The sequence below is a fragment of the Chiloscyllium punctatum genome, chromosome 17 (genome assembly GCF_047496795.1).
Source record: "Chiloscyllium punctatum isolate Juve2018m chromosome 17, sChiPun1.3, whole genome shotgun sequence".
Lineage (NCBI taxonomy): Eukaryota > Metazoa > Chordata > Chondrichthyes > Orectolobiformes > Hemiscylliidae > Chiloscyllium > Chiloscyllium punctatum.
In genome coordinates, this window is record NC_092755.1 from 65928288 (window position 1) to 65946014 (window position 17727).

General features: G+C 40.4%; 1 long non-coding RNA gene across 1 annotated transcript in view; it reads left to right on the forward strand.

Moving 5' to 3' along the window:
* Window positions 1–851: 851 nt before the first annotated feature.
* LOC140487910 (uncharacterized) overlaps window positions 852–17727 on the forward strand; it is a 43859-nt gene continuing 26983 nt past the window's right edge. The window contains exons 1-2 of the long non-coding RNA XR_011962965.1: window positions 852–881; window positions 3933–4024. This is a non-coding gene — a long non-coding RNA (uncharacterized lncRNA). The remainder of the gene's footprint in view (window positions 882–3932; window positions 4025–17727) is intronic.

Here is a 17727-nt window from a genome sequence, read left to right on the forward strand (position 1 = left end):
ATATGGCTTGTAGCCTGTTCGACTGGAAGTTGTTTTGTACCTTGAACCCATCCTCAAGTACAACTCAAATCTTCTCCAGATCTATTCTATTCTTCTCAAAGACCAGATGCATTTATTCATTGAAACTTCTTGCTGATAGCAATGAAAATCTTTGGAACTCTCCTCTCGCGATAATTCAAAACTTGATTTAGAAGGGGTATGGTGGCTCAATGGCTAGCACTGCTGCCTCACAGCAGCAGGGACCCAGGTTCAATTCCAGCCTGGAATGACTGTATCAAGTTTTCACAGTCTACAGATCTGCAGGTTAGGTAGATTGGCTCGTGTCCAGGGATGTGCAGGCTAGATAGATTAGCAATGGGAATTACTGGGATAGGAAAGGGGGGTGGGTTTGGGTAGGATGTTTCTCAGAGAATCAGTGCAGACTTGATTGGGCAAATCACTTGTATTCACACTGTAGGGATTCTGTGATCTAGGAAGTAAAACTGTAAATATTGATTAAATAGCTGTAATTCAGTGAATACATCACTCATTGCCTGATCCATAATCAGATGTTTGCCTTCCATTTCTTGATGAATATCTGTGGTCTTTGGCTTCCTTGAAGTACCATGTCAGGTTTGTTTGTTCCTTTCTTTCACTTAGTTTGCTATTCTGTCCGTTTTTTAACTTCCATTGCTTCTGTTTTACAAAAGTTAAGTGTTCACAGTTATTGATTCTTTAAGAAGTTTTGCTGAATATGGAACTAAAGGAGAAAGGTACGTAGTAACAGTTTTCAGCCATTAGAGGGAACTTACACCAACTGAGGAGTCATGATGTCACAAGGTTGTGGTGTCGAATTGAAGAAAACAAAATGGCAGAAGCAACCAACCAGATCCTTCAAAGAGGTAAGTTTCTTTCGGTTATAAAAATTACTTTTTTGTGATTAAGTTTGTTTTACCTTGAAAGGGAGGGTTATGTAGTTAAATTAACCATATCCTTTACTGTCAATGTCAGTTTCAAGCCTCTGGGAAGCCTTATAATTACTGATTTTGTTTTTGTATCTATAGGAGCTTTTTAAATGCTGTGACTTAATTCTTAAGTTGGGAAGCAGATTGGGTTTTTAAAAACTTTTTGAAATGTATGGAGGGTTTCTAGCTAGATAGATCTTGACTTTAAGAAAAGAGAATGTATGTCTGTCTCTTAGCTATTTAAATTTAAGCTCTGTACTCATGTAAATCTATTGGGATTGGTTGTCTGAATGCATTATGATCCAGGCCTCTCTAATCTTTGGTGAGGATTCTTTTATAAGCAGTTACTGGTGCTCACTACCACACTGTCATCATGATGTGATACATTAAAACTGATGACTTGCAACTATCATGATGTGATACTTATGTTAGTTCCCATGACATGTGAGTGAGATGTGGGTTTCATAATCCTGAAGGATTCGATGAATGTTTACTATAGGACCTGGTCTCTACATTCTGAAACAACAACTTCAGGCACTGTGTTTCTGGGCTCAAGCCAACCAAATCAGATATACTGTGTTTCCTTCAGTGAGTCATGCTGCAAGAGAATTCAGTAAGATGGAGTATGATTGCATATCTGCTGAGTAACACCACTGTCAATGAATTTGATTCCCATTCTTTTTTGCATTTTGGTGGCTTTTGAGAAAGTGTCCACATCATCTTGGGGTTATATCTTTCTAATTATATCTGAAGAATTCCCCCATGATTCCTCTCAATAGTGACCAATTTTGAGCCCTGGTTTCCATCTATTCAGTAAATTAGATTGTATGTTCTCTAGCTGCCATTATATTATATCTTGCGTTTTAAGCTAATATTAGTTTCTGTATATTGAGATACTGGCCTGAAGTATATGTTGCTGTGTGTGTGTCTGTTCATACACTGTCCCCAGGCTGATTATTCCTTATCACTAAGTACGTTTGTTCATCTCCATATGTAATCAAACACTTTTTTTAATTTACATCTGTGCACTGTAGGTTATCAAAGAATGTTGTGCCTGAGACCTTGTTTATTCAAGACTAGTGTCCTCTCTTTTACTAATGTCAGTCATGTCACAGTTACAGTGTCATGATTTACATGAATCTTATTATTCTACACCTGTCACTTGTAGATGGATAGCCATTCCACAACCAAACAGGCCTCTTGGAAAGTAGGTTGGATTTGGGACTGTGACACAGAATGGGCAGGCTGCATGATTTTGGGAAATTCAGTGCCACCTTCAGACCTGCCCCCATAATGATACCAAAATTCTGCAAACAACATCTGGCTAAATGCTGCTGAAAACAAACACATTTTGTCAAAACCTTTTCCCTTACATTCATCAGAACAATTTGTAAGAATGCTGAGTCAAGGGAACAATAAACCTTTGCGCTGCATGAGAGGTGGATGTTGATTGGTTGGCAAGTAGACTTTGATTGGTAGATGTAGTACTATGCAGAATGTGCTCATTAATATTAATTGATCAGAGTCAATCAGTCTTGTTTGTTTTTTTTTAAATACCTGGCAGTTAACTATCAATCAAATCAATGGTGGGTTAGCACGGCAATGTCTCTATCAAAGTGTGCACTCTCCTTTCATGCAGTATAAATACTGGTTTTCCCCTTGAATCAGTATTCTTGAAAAATGTCCCGAAGAGTACATAGCCATAATCTCCAATTAAGGGGCTATGTGTTTAAGAAGGAGTTGAGGAGGAATTTTTTCTCTGAGAGTTTTGTGAAGTTGTAGACTTATTTACACAGAGGGCTGTTAAGGTTGGGTCAGTAAGTATTTTCAAGACTGAGACAGACAGATTTTTCATCAGTAAGAGAAGTAAGAGTTATGGGAAAGAGTCGGAAAAGCAGAGTTGACGATTATTAGATCAGCGATGATCTCATTTGATGGTGCAGCAAAGTCAATGGACCAAAAGACTACTTCTGCTCCTATTTCTTATTGTCTTATGGCGTGCAAGATAATAATCTTTTGATAAAATGTTCCTTTTCCAGCAATACTCTAACACTACCAGTGTTGCTCAAATTTCTCAATTTTGCAAGGTAAATAATTTTTACATGATGTGCAATAATTTCTTTGCATACCTTACAAGGTTATTACCTTAGCTTGTAGAAATTAGATTGCTAGTGACTAACTTCCTACAACAAGTGTCTAGGTCACTTATTATGGCTTATGCCCAAAACGTCAATTATCCTGCTCCTTGGATGCTGCCTGACCTGCTGTGCTTTTCCAGCAACACATTTTTCAGCGCTAATTATATAGCCATGATTCAATGGCTGCAATTAATTCAATGATCAACTTTTGACAGTATTTTAACAAATCTTAGAATGCATCACATAATAATACACACAAATGCACCTGATAAAGATTTAAGGAACAAAAAATAAATTTTCTCTGTTGCACCATTTAGCAAAGAAAACAAATTTGATGTCATCACATCCCATTGTACATTAAAAAGAATGATTCACTATTCATTAAGGTTGTGGCTTTTGTCATTTCTTACATTTCTGTAACTGTTATTAATTGCTGAAATACAAAGTTAACCTTTTAGTTAGAAAGGGACTGAGTTTCCACTTCATTTTTAATAAGATAATTAGGTCAGTGAGGCTTTATGGTTTTATGCTCGTGAAATGCCTGGTTAAGTGCTTCCTGCTCACTGAAGCCTAAATACTTCTGAAGCCTATTTGTTGAACTAACTCTGGTATGTGAAACATTGGACAAATAGTAGTTTGCATGTAGGGTTTCTCATATTTCCAGCTATTAAAGGAGCTATCCGTTTGTTGACAGATACTGTTTTTTTCAAATTAGGTGTCAACACAATAAAGCTATTTAAGAGTAGCATGTCCCACCATTGGTGTTTGCTCTTTTTTAGCTATCTGTGTCATAAGCTCTGAAATTTCCTCTTTAAATCACTCACCCTTTCTCTCTCTCTCTCTTTCACAGTCAAATGCATCCATGATGTTAAGAGCAGTGACTCTCACCTCACCTCTGGAATTCTCCCTTTTTATCCGTGTTTGTACCAAGGCTAAAATGAGGTTTGGCTCCAAATTTCAATGAATAGATTATTTCTAAGCAGGTGCTGCTTGAAAAAACTGTTAATGATTCTTCCCATAACTTTATTGATGATAGAGAGGAGATTAATGAGATGGAAATTGGCTGAGTTGGGTTTATCCTGCCTTTCGTGCATAACATATACCTGGGCAATTTTCCATATTGGCAGGTATTGGACTGTGTTGAAACACCTTGGCTAGGGATGTGGCAAGTTCTGAAGCATGTGCCTTTACACCTTTTACTGGAATCTTGTCAAGGTACATAGCCTTTGCATTATGCAATGCCTTCAGTCATTTCTCAACATCACATGAGGTAAATCCAATTGACTGAAGGCTGGCATCAGTCATGCTGGGAATGTTTGGAGGAGGATGAGATGGATTATCTTTCCACTGATAATGGATAATGCTAATCACTCAGCATTATCTTTTACATGAGCGTGCTGGGTTTCCTCAGTGAGGATAGGGATATTTTTGGAGCTTCTTCCTCTGGTGAGTTGTTTAATTATCCATCATCATTCACAATGAGATATGATGGATCTGCAGAGCCTAGACCTAATCAATTAGTTGTAGAATCACACATCACATGCTGCTTATACTATTTGGCAAACATATCGTTCTGTTTTATATCTTCACCAGGTTTACACCTCATTTTTAGGTATGCCTAATGCTGCTCCTGGCATCCTTCCTGCACAGTGTATTAAACCATGGTTGATCCCCTGGTTTGATGGTATTGGTAGAGGAGGGGATATGCTGGATTATGAGGAGGCAGAGTATGCTGGAGTATGATTCTGCTGCTGCTGGCTCACAGTGCCTCTTGAGTTGCTATATCTGTTCTAAGTCTGTCCTATTTGCCATGATGATAGTGCCATAGTAACACTGGAGGACATCCACAATGTGTAGACTGGATGTGTCTCCACAAGAAATGTGCGGTGGTCAACTTTACCATTACTGACATGGACAGTATACTTGCAGGTAGATTGATGAAGGTGTGGTTAAATATGTTTTTCCCTCATGTTGATTCCCTCGCCACCTTATCCAGACTCAATCTAGCAACTATGACCTTTAGAACTTTACCAGCTTGGTCAATGGTGATTCAGCCAAGCCACTCTTGGTGATGGACATTGAAGTCTCCCACACAGAGTATGCTCCATGCCCTTGAAAACCTCTGTACTTCCTCCATGTGGTATTCAATATGGAGGAGTACTGATTCATCAGTGAAGGGGTGAGGACTGTTGTAATCAGCAGTCAGATTCCTTGCCTATGTTTAACTGGATGTTATGAGACTTTATGAAGTTCAGAATCAATGATGAACAAGAATAAAGAACAAAGAACAAACAAAATTTACAGCCCAGGAACAGGCCCTTCGGCAATCTGAGCCTGTGCCGATCCAAATCTACAGTCTAAACCTGTCGCCCAATTCCTAAGCATCTGTATCCCTCTGCTCCCCACCTACTCATGCATCTGTCCAGTTGCATCTTAAATGAATCTACCCTGCCTGGCTCTACCATCTCTGCTGGCAACGCGTTCCAGACACCCACCACCCTCTGTTTAAAGTACTTGTTGCGTGTATCCCCCTTAAACTTTTCACCCCTCACCTTGAAAGTGTGACCTCTTGTTATTGAATACTTCACCCTGGGAAAAAGCTTATCTCTATCTATCCTGTCTATACTCTTCATGATTTTGTAAACCTCAATCAGGTCCCCCCTCAATCTCCTTTTTACTAATGAAAACAAACTTAACGTACTCGACCTCTCTTCATAGCTAGCACCTTCCATACCAGGCAACATCCTCGTAAACCTTCCCTGCACCCACTCCAAAGCGTCCACATCCTTTTGGAAATGTGGCAACCAGAACTGTACACAGTATTCTAAATGCAACTGAACAAACGTCTTGTACAATTTTAACATGACCTGCCAGCTCTTATACTCAATACCCGTTTCGATGAAGGCAAGCATACCATATGCCTTCTTGACCACTCTATCTATCTGTGCAGCAACCTTCAGAATACAATGGACCTGCACTCCCAGATCCCTCTGCTCACCAACTTTTCCCAAGGCTCTTCCATTCATTGTATAATTCACTCTAGAATGAGACTTGCCTAAATGTATCATCTCACATTTGTCTGGGTTGAACTCCATCCGCCACGTTTCTGGCCAACTCTCCAGTCTATCTATATTCTCCTGTATTCTTTGACAGTCCCTTATGATTTCTGCTACTCTACCAATCTCCCAGCTCCTGCCTAATTTTGATATAATTGGCCTTGGCCCAGTTTAGTACTCGTCCCTTAGGACCATTCTCATCTTTGTCTATGAGTATTCTAAAACTTACAGAATTGTGGTCACTATTCCCGAAAAATCCTCCACCACAACTTATATCACCATTCCCCAATACCAGATCCAATATGGCTCCTTCCCTCATCGCACTATTGACATACTGCTCTCAAAAATATTCCTGGATGCTTCTTACAAGTTCTACCCCATCCAGACCTCTAACGCTAAGTGTATCCCAGTCAATATTGGGAAAATTAAAATCTCTCATCACCACTACCGTATTGCCTCTACATCTTTCCATAATCTACCAATTTGTTCTTCTACCTCATGTTCACTGTTGGGAGGCCTGTAATACAGCTCCAACAATGTAACTGCACCCTTCTTATTTCTCAGCTCCACCCATAATGCCTTTCTACCCAAGCATCCATAGTGTCCTCCTTTAGCACAGCTGTGATATCAGCCCCGATCAGCAATGCAACTCCACCCCCCTTTTACTTCCCTCCCTGTCCTGTCTGGAGCCTCTATATCCTGGAACATTTAGTTGCCAATTATGCCAACCAAGTCTCTGTGATTGCAATAACATCATACTCCCGGCACCAATCCAAGCCCTAAGTTCATCTGCCTTACACACTATACCCCTTGCATTAAAGTATGATCACTTGAGGCCACCAGTTCTTTTGAGTTCATCTGCTCTCTGACTACTTTCTCTCACTGTCTACTTATCTTCTCTTCTGGTTCCCAGCCCCCTGCCACATTAGTTTAAAACCTCCCCAACAACAGGAGCAAAATCTCCCTCAAGGACTTTAGGTCTTGTCTGGTTCAGATGTAAACCGTCCATTTTGTAATAGTCCCACCTTCACCAGAACCAGTCCCAATGTACAACAAATCTGAATCCCTCCATCCTACACCATCCCTCAAACCGTGTGTTCATCCTGCCTATTTTTTTCATTTCTACCCTGGCTGGCACGTGGCACAGGTAGTAATCCTGACATCATTACCTTTGAGGTCCTCCTCTTTAACTCCAATATAGAGTCATAGAGATGTACAGCATGGAAACAGACCCTTTGGTCCCACCCGTCCATGCCGACCAGATATCCCAACCCAATCTAGTCCCACCTGCCAGCACCTGGCCCATATCCCTCCAAGCCCTTCCTATTCATATACCCATCCAGATGCCTTTTAAATGTTGCAATTGTACTAGCCTCCACCACTTCCTCTGGCAGCTCGTTCCAAACATGTACCACCCTCTGTGTGAAAAGGTTGCCCCAGAGGTCTCTTCTATATCTTTCCCCTCTCACCCTAAACCTATGCCCTCTAGTTCTGGACTCCCCGACCCCAGGGAAAAGTCTTTGCCTATTTATCCTATCCATGCCCCTCATAATTTTGTAAACATCTATAAGGTCACCCCTCAGCTTCTGACGCTCCAGGGAAAACAGCACCTGTTCAGCCTCTCCCTATAGCTCAAATCCTCCAACCCTGGCAACATCCTTGTAAATCTTTTCTGAACCCTTTCAAGTTTCACAACATCTTTCTGATAGGAAGGAGACCAGAATTGCACACAATATTCCAACAGTGGCCTAACCAATGTCCTGTACAGCCGCAACATGACCTCCCAACTCCTGTACTCAATGCTCTGACCAATAAAGGAAAGCATACCTAATGCCTTCTTCACTATCCTATCTACCTGCGACTCCACTTTCAAGGAGATATGAACCTGCACTCCAAGGTCTCTTTGTTCAGCAACACTCCCTAGGACCTTACCATTAAGTGTATAAGTCCTGCTAAGATTTGCTTTCCCAAAATGCAGCACCTTACATTTATCTGAATTAAACTCCATCTGCCACTTCTCAGCCCATTGGCCCATCTGTTCAAGATCCTGTTGTAATCTGAGGTCACCCTCTTCGCTGACCACGACACCTCCAAGTTTGGTGTCATCTGCAAACTTACTAACTGTACCTCTTACGCTTGCATCCAAATCATTTATGTAAATGACAAAAAGGAGAGGGCCCAGCACCGATCCTTGTGGCACTCCACTGGTCACAGGTCTCCAGTCTGAAAAATAACCCTCCACCACCATCCTCTGTCGTCTACCTTTGAGCCACTTCTGTATCCAAATGGATAATTCTCCCTGTATTTCATGAGATCTAACCTTGCTAATCAATTTCCTATGGGGAACCTTGTCGAACACCATACTGAAGTCCGTATAGATCACATCTACTGCTCTGCCTTCATCAATCTTCTTTGTTACTTTTTCAAAAAGCTCAATCAAGTTTGTGAGACATGATTTCCCACGCACAAAGCCATATTGACTATCCCAAATCAGTCCTTGCTTTTCCAAATACATGTACATCCTGTCCCTCAGGATTCCCTCCAACAACTTGCCCATCACTGAGGTCAGGCTCACCGGTCTATAGTTCCCTGGCTAGTCTTTACCGCCCTTCTTAAACAGTGGCACCACGTTTGCCAAACTCCAGTCTTCTGGCACCTCACCTGTGAGTATCGATGATACAAATATCTCAGCAAGAGAGGCCCAGCAATCACTTCTCTAGCTTCCCACAAAGTTCTCGGGTACACCTGATCAGGTCCTGCAGATTTATCCACCTTTAACCGTTTCAAGACATCCAGCACTTCCTCCTCTGTAATCTGGATATTTTGCAAGATGTCACCATCTATTTCCCTACAGTCTATATCTTCCATATCCTTTTCCACAGTAAATACTGATGCAAAATATTCATTTAGTATCTCCACCATTTTCTGTGGCTCCACACAAAGGCTGCCTTGCTGATCTTTGAGGGGCCCTATTCTCTCCCTAGTTACCCTTTTGTCCTTAATATATTCGTAAAAACCCTTTGAATTCTCCTTAATTCTATTTGCCAAAACTATCTCATGTCCCCGTTTTGCCCTCCTGATTTCCCTCTTAAGTATACTCCTACTTTCTTTATACTCTTCTAAGGATTCACTCGATCTATCCTGTCTACACCTGACATATGCTTCCTTCTTTTTCTTAACCAAACCCTCAATTTCTTTAGTTATCCAGTATTCCCTTTTCCTAGCAGCCTTCCCTTTCACCCTGACAGGAGTATACTTTCTCTGGATTCTTATTATCTCTTTTCTGAAGGCTTCCCATTTTCCAGCCATCCCTTTACCTGCGAACATCTGCCTCCAATCAGCTTTTGAAAGTTCTTGCCTAATACCGTCAAAATTGGCCTGACTCCAGTTTAGAACTTCAACTCTTAGCTCTGGTCTATCCTTTTCTACCTCAATTTTAAAACTAATAGAATTATGGTCGCTGGCCCCAAAGTGCTCCCCCACTGACACCTTAGTCACCTGCCCTGCCTTATTTCCCAAGAGTAGGTCAAGTTTTGCACCTTCTCGAGTAGGCACATACTGAATCAGAAAATTGCCTTGTACACACTTAAGAAATTCCTCTCCATCTAAACCTTTAACACTATGGCAGTCCCAGTTAATGTTTGGAAAATTAAAATCCCCTACCATAACTACCCTATTATTCTTACAGTTAGCTGAGATCTCCTTACAAGTTTGTTTCTCAATTTCCCTCTGACTATTGGGGGGTCTATAATACAATCCCAATAACGTGATCATCCCTTTCTTATTTCTCAGTTCCACCCAAATAACTTCCGGGAATATCCTCCCTCAGCACAGCTGTAATGCTATCCCTTATCAAAAATGCCACTCCCCCTCCTCTCTTGCCTCCCTTTCTATCCTTCCTGTCGCATTTGTATCCTGGAACATTAAGCTGCCAGTCCTGCCCATCCCTGAGCCATGTTTCCGTAATTGCTATGATATCCCAGTCCCATGTTCCTAACCATACCCTGAGTTCATCTGCTTTCCCTGTTAGGTCCCTTGCATTGAAATAAATGCAGTTTAATTTATTAGTCCTACCTTGTCCCTGCCTGCCCTGACTGTTTGACTCACTTCTGTTCTCAACTGTCCCCTTCTCAGATCGATCTCTTTCCTCACTATCTCCCTGGGTCCCACCCCCACCTTACTCATTTAAATCCTCCCAAGCAGTTCTGGCAAATTTCCCTGCCAGTATATTAGTCCCCTTCCAATTTAGGTGCAGTCTGTCTTTCTTGTACAGATCACTTTTACCTCAAAAGAGATTCATATGAGTACTCCTATAGCAACTTGCTCTCAAATATATACCTCTGATCCATGTCTGCTGGGTCTGACCTGCTGGTGGGATTGGAGGTACCCAGCGATGGTGCTGATATTTTCTGGAGCATTGTGTGTAAAGTATTATTCCATGAGTTTTCCTTTCTAGTCTGTGGCATCAATTTCCTCATTTTGACAGCAGTCATCGGGTATTGGTAAGGAGGACTTTGCAGCATCAACAGCACTGAGTTTTATATGTTGGTTCAAGTGCCTTAGCCAATGCCAGGTGGTCATTCCTGTTTCATTCCTTTTTGAGCTTTTTGCACAGTTGGTACAACTGAATAGATGCTAGGCTAGTTCAAAGAACAGTTCAAAGTCAACCACATTACTGCAGATTTTGAGTCACAATTAGGCCATACCAGGTAAGGATAACGGTTTTCTTTTCCTTAAGGACATTAGTAAACCAGATGGGTTTTTATAGCATGAGCATCATTAGAGTTTAAATTCCAAATATTTTATTTGAATTAAAATTTTATTCTCTATCATAGTGGATTTAAACCCAGGTCCAGAAAAAAAATCTGAGAGTCTGGATTACCACTATGCCATTACCTCCCTGATTATACAATCTGATTATACTCCTGTGAAGCATGATTTTATTAACTACAATAAAGGAACAGTAAATTACAATTGTGTCCTCCACAATCACCTGATGGAGGAGCATCGCTCCGAAGGCTAGTGTGCTCCCAATTAAATCTGTTGGACTATAACCTGGTGTTGTGTGATTTTTAACTTTGTACATCTCAGTCCAACACCGGCATCTCCAAATCTTGAAAAGAAGGAATTGCATGCTAAGACTGTGAAAATCTCATTGAACACCCTTCTTCATGAGAAGCCGAAGTGAAGGCTCTATGCTCATGGTGATAGCAAGCAGAAATATTGAAAATGGAGAAGAATTGAAGAAATAAACAAAATATTTGTGACACTGAATTTGTTTAAAAACCTACAGTTGTTGGAGTAAGTAAGTGTTTCCATTGTTTTGTCAGTTGAAAGAGGTTAGAGTATGAGACTGGCTGATGGATTTTGATTTGAGCATATTGAAAGTACAAGAAGGAGAGAAAATATGCTGAGCATTTGGAGTTTGTCCAACACTGTGGACTGTAGCCCACGGGCTATATCAATACAATTGAGAGTTTGATACCGTTATATAATATATTGTTTCATAAGAATAAGTTTCTAATGGATGCACAGTTGAAATCACTGACAATGTTGAGAATACCTGCTTAGAAAAATAAAGAAAGAACTAATAAAAGTGGAAATCATGCATCAATGAATATTCAACCAGAGTATTGTTTTTATAACTGTTAGGGTGATGAGGTATTTACTTAACAATGAATATAGTTGAAGATTACATTGAGTAAAGAGTTGAGCAAATTTAAAGAATTGACTTGATTATCTATTGTATTTGAGAAATTACATGCTATATACCCTTAAACAAATCAAGGCAGATTTCAGATAGATTTTCTTTTTGTGATGAAGTTCCGTGCAAGTCAAATCAAAATGTACCTGCAAAATGAAAAAGCAATGTGGAGTCTCAAATAACTGAGACTTTATTTTGTTTTCGTTTTCTCTTCTAGACAAGTTCTAAACAAGATAAAGGTAGACTAAGGGAAAGAGCTACTGCTTCAATCGCCATTTGATTGAATGGCAATGAAGAGAAAACTCATGAAAAAGATGCTGGAATGCATCTTTTCAATGAAATGACTTTGATAGGAAATCTGCTGAAACACATATAAAGACCCTATTCTGATTTTCAAAGGAAATAATTCTATTAAGCTTCGGAGTGGAATTGTGGGTATGCCCAGTTAATTGGGCGGCACAGTGACTCAGTGGTTAGCATCACTGCCTTACAGTGTAAAGGACTTGGGTTTAATTTTAGCCTTGGGCGACTGTCTGTGTGGAGTTTGCACATTCTCCTTATGTTCGTGTGAGTTTCCTCCGGGTGTTCTGGGTTCCTCCCACAGTCCAAAGATGTGCAGGTTAGATGGATTGGCCATGCTAAATTGCTTGTAGAGTCCAGGGGTGTGCAGGCTAGGTGGAATATCCATGGTTAATGTGGGGTTAAAGGGATAAGATGAGGGGGATGGGGTAGGTCTGAGTGGGCTGCTTTTTGGAGAGTCAGCATGGACTCGATGGGCTGAATAGCCTGCGTCCACACTCTAGGGATTCTATGATTCTATAATCACTGTGTAACAAGCCAACCAGTTCTACACTATTCCTCAACCCCCACAAAAATAACTAATATAGCACTCACAAATAAATAGTCATGCAAAATGCATCCACATGAAAACAAATCATGAAATTGTTCTGCATCGAAAGTATTCATGGTTCAAAATCTTGACAGCATTAAATGAAATTTAGATTTGTATTTTGCAGCCACATTCTAAACTGATGTTAAATTGATACTTTTTCTATTATTCATCAATCATTTTACACAATAAAACAACTGCTCCAAATGTTATTAAGCCAATCATTGCAGTTAAACGTATTAAAATACCTCAATTAAACAAATCCCAGATATTGCAATTATCTACCTAGATGGCTTTAGATTAACTACTGGGTGTTCCAGGCTCAATATATGGCTATATTATTATTTCCTTCACTAGTTGCATGAGGCCATCTTGCTTTGATGTTAATTGAGATCCGAGTCAAAGAGCTAAGAGTTTGAATTAGCTCTGTGATCAACTGTGAAAATATTTCACAGTTGTAATTGTCTAGACTTGATAACCTGCAAGAGATTTCCCAGCTCCCGATAACTTCACTGTTTTCAATTAAGGCAAATGCAGTTAAGACAGATGCCATGGAAAGACTGATGGAAGTCTCCACAAGAAACATTGCTATGCTGACCTCCAAAGAAAACAGAAGTTTGGGCAAATGAAATAGTACTTCAGATTTGTTGAACTTACTAAGCTTGAAAGAGAATTCTCTTCAACGGTCTCTTCCACCTCCCTCCTCTTTTACCCAACCATCACGTTCCTGGTTGGTATATGATCAAACTCTCTTGTGCACTGTGGTGATTTTAAAAATTATTTTAAAATCATGAAGCACATGGTTAGGACGCATTGGGAAGGTTTTCGTGAGGAGAAAAGATATAAAGAAAAAAAATCATATCACCAACAAAAAGTGAGAAGAAAAAATGAATAACTATTTCACAAATTTTGTAATTAATTATGTAATAAATTAACAATGAGCGTTGAGTTTTGAAATTCCTTTCAGGAGGTAGATGCCAACAACAAAGTTGGTATTTATCGCCCTTAGTAAAATGATGGTCCTTCCTTTTGTAGTGTGTCACTTTTTCTTTTGTGAGATGTGGACACCATTAATAGGGCAAATGTTTATTACCCATCCTAATTGCCCTAGCATTGGGATAATGAGAGTTGATGGTGTAGTGTGAATATCATTGGACCAGTAACCTAAACGCCCTGGCCAATGCCAAGGAAATATTGGTTCAAATGGTAGCGAGTGGAATCTTATTTCAATTAATAAAGTTTATTATTAAAAGCTCGTCCCAATAATGGTGACCAGGAAGTCAAAACCCATCCCTTTGGGAAATAATCTTGAGGAAAGAAAATGTGCCTTCCTTATGTGTCTGATTTGGCCAACAAAGGACTCCAGTTGAAAAGCAATGTAATTGATTTTTAACTGCTTTCTAAAATGACGTAGCAAGCCACTCAAGTGAAATTAGAGTTGGGCAGCAAATGCTGGATTTGCCATGGATGCCTACATACCATGCTCACATATCAGTGACTAGTGGTGTGCCTCAGGAATCAGTGTTGCAACCGCAAGTATTTACAATTTATATGGATGATTTGGAATTGGGGACCACGTGTAGTGTGTCAAAGTTCACAGATGACACTTAGATGAGTGGCAGAGTAAAGTGTGCAGAGGACTGTGAAACTTTGCAGAGGAACATAGATACATTGAGTGAGTGGGCAAAGATCTGACAGATGGAATACAATGTTAATAAACGTGAAGTCATTCAGTAGGAGTAACAGTAAAAAGGATTATTACTTGAATGGTAAAAAGTTGCAGCATGTTGCTATGCAGAGGGACCTGGGTGTCCTTGTGCATGAATCACAGAAGGTTTGTCTGCAGCTACAACAAGCAATTAGAAAAGCAGATGGAATTTTGTCTTTCATTACTAAAAGGATTGAGTTTAAAAGCAGAGAGGCTATGTTGCAGCTACACAAGTTGCTGGTGAGGCCACATCAGGAGTACTGTGTGCAATTTTGGTCTCCTTACTTGAGAAAGGATGTACTGGCACTGGAGGGGATGCAGAGGAGGTTCACTCGGTTGATTCCAGAGTTGAGGGGGTTGGTGTTTGAGGAGAAACTGAGTAGACTGGCATTATATTCTTTAGAATTCAGAAGAATAAGGAGGGAATCTTATAGAAACATTTAAAATTAAATTTTCTACAGTGTGGAAACAGGCCTTTTGGCCTAACAAGTCCACACCGATCCTCCAAAGAGTAACCCACCCAGACCCATTTTCCTCTGATGAATGCACCTAACCTATGGGCAATTTAGCATGGCCAATTCACCTGACCTGCACACCTTTAGACTGTGGGCGGAAACCAAAGCACCCAGAGGAAACCCATGCAGACACGGGGAGAATATGCAAACTCCACACAGACAGACCCTGGTGCTGTGAGGCAGCAGTGCTAACCACTGAGCCACCGTGCCGCCACTATGAAGAGAATAGATAAGATAGATGTAGAGAGAATGTTTCCACTGACAGGTAAAGCTAGGACAAGAGGTCAAAGCCTCAAGAATAGAGGGAGCAGATTTAGCACTGAATTGAGAAGGAACTTCTTCACCCAGAGGGTTGTTAATCTTTGGAATTCCTAGCCCAGCGAAGCAGTTGACGCTACTTCAGTAAAAGTTTTTAAAGCTAATGTAGAGTTTTTTTTAACAATAAATGAGTTAAGAGATACTGTGAGAGCACAGGTAAGTGGAGCTGAGTCCACAAAAAGCTCAGCCATGATCTTATTGAGTGGCGGAGCAGGCTTGAAGGGCCAGATGGCCTACCCCTGCTCCTAGTTCTTACCTTCTTATGTACTTACAGAAAAGTAAAGAATTAAAGAATATATTGAAGGTGTTGAAGAGAGAATTCCACAAATTTCGGCCAATAACTGTAGTGCCAGTTGAGGTATTCAGAAGTCCCAAGTTTGGTTTAGGAATAATTATTGGCCTAGACACCAGAAAGAATTATTCTGTTGTTCTTCAATAGTGCCTTAGATTACGTTCACCTAAGGCAGCAGACAACTAACAACCCGCCCAAAAATGGCACCTCTAACAATGCCACATTCCCTCATGTCTGCACTGACTTGTCAACTTAGATGATGTATCAAACTCTCTGGAGAGGGACTTGAACCTATAACCTTCTGACACAGCAGCAAGAGAATGATCACTGAGCCAAGCTGACTGATGGCTTGCTTCATTTGAGAGTGCACTTGCCTCTGGGTGACAAAATCATGGCTTCATACCCTGCATCAGGACTTGAGCACATAATCTAGGCTGATGTTTTAGCACAGCGTTGTGAAATTACTGCATTGTCTCATCTTTTGTCCTTTGAATTATACACTAAAGCACCTGCTTGTAAGAAGGGCTTGTAATTCATTTCATCACTGTTTATGGAATGTGGTTGGTACAGCACGCCTGCTACTTGTATCTACTTAACATTTGCTGCTAGGAAGAAAATAATTCATTATGGCAACAACTTGTGACTGAAAATTCTGAGACTGTGAAGGCTGCCATTTATGACACATTTCTAAATATAACTAAATGGATTGTTCAGCCATTTATTAAACTAATGCACAATCGACCATGGTGGAGTGGGACTAGGATCATCTAACTACCTGAAGTTAAATTATAGACATGTGAATTATCATCTTGTACCATCAGTGTGAATTGGCAAATGGCTAACAGAAATACACTAATGTGGAATCACTATAAAATTTATAACAGAGGAACTAATTAGCCTTTGGTGTCTGAAATGGTCTAAGCTGACTAACTTGATGTATTACTTTACATTTAATGTACAATTTAAAATCCAGTCTACAGGTAGATAAATTCATAATGAGCAAGAATGAAATACTGAAAGAATTCCATTCATGAGAAAGATGACCATGACAAATGAGGCCTTCAACCTGAGCTCAAAACATATCCTCACGTAAAGGCTGATTTCACGAAACCGTGATCACCTTATCAACTGTATTTTTGTTCCAATATTCCTTTCAGTACCCTGAGCTGAATTCTACATTGGGAATCTGGAATTGCCAGCGCAGGACCTTTGGTGTAACTACTGAGGAGATGACCAATAAGGCCCTCAAGAACTGAAAGATTGGCATCCCCATCAAAAGCTGCTGATCTCAGTAAGTGAAAGAGAGGGTGCCTCAAGACAGAAGTACCTTCTGGAGACCTTTATTTAAAAGCACTTTAAAATACAATGAGGTCAGAGCTGCCAAACTATCATCGTGGAGGAGGAGCACTGTCATATGGCAACCTGCAGCCATAGCAATGACACAATGGTCATTCAGACTCTAATGTTTAGTTTCTATGATGGAGGTGCCAGCCTTTCTCTACTGTCCTGGCCTTTGGCTGAATGGCTATTTCTATCACTGGGCCAAGGTCCCTACCAGTTGACAGGAAAATTCCAATGAGAATCACACTGGCTGCTGAACCATTAAAACTGCTTATTTTCACCACCACCTACCAAACAACCGCCATTGTCAAAAATTGCCCAGAAGTGGAAACCCATCCAGTGACAAGAAATTCTAAGCCTTCCAACCCACCCCCTCAGTTAGTTAAGCATTCAGCTCTATTGACTTCTCATGATTGCTTATTTCAAAATTCATGGATGCTGCATCAGAGATGTATTCGCACCACTGCCCATTGGTTTTGAAGATGTTTGACAAAAACCAACTGAAGGTAAAGGCATGTCTTTTATTCGGTGCTGGCATCTTTGGAACTGAATAAAAAACAGCTGCAGTAAGGAGGTCAAGCATTATATTCAGCAGCTGCTTTGCTTAGTTCCAGCCAATATTTGTCACTCTGCGACTGCATGAGTTTCTGATTTGATGCACCTTAATTGATTTCACCCTCATCAATGTGAGCTGTCCATCACCTTTCGCTGTACAATATTTTTCAGCTTTTTTTTTGCTGCACACCACACAGAAATAGTCAGGCCAGGCAAACACATTAGATCACAGAATGCCCCAAGTCTGCTTGCAGGCCTCATGAAATT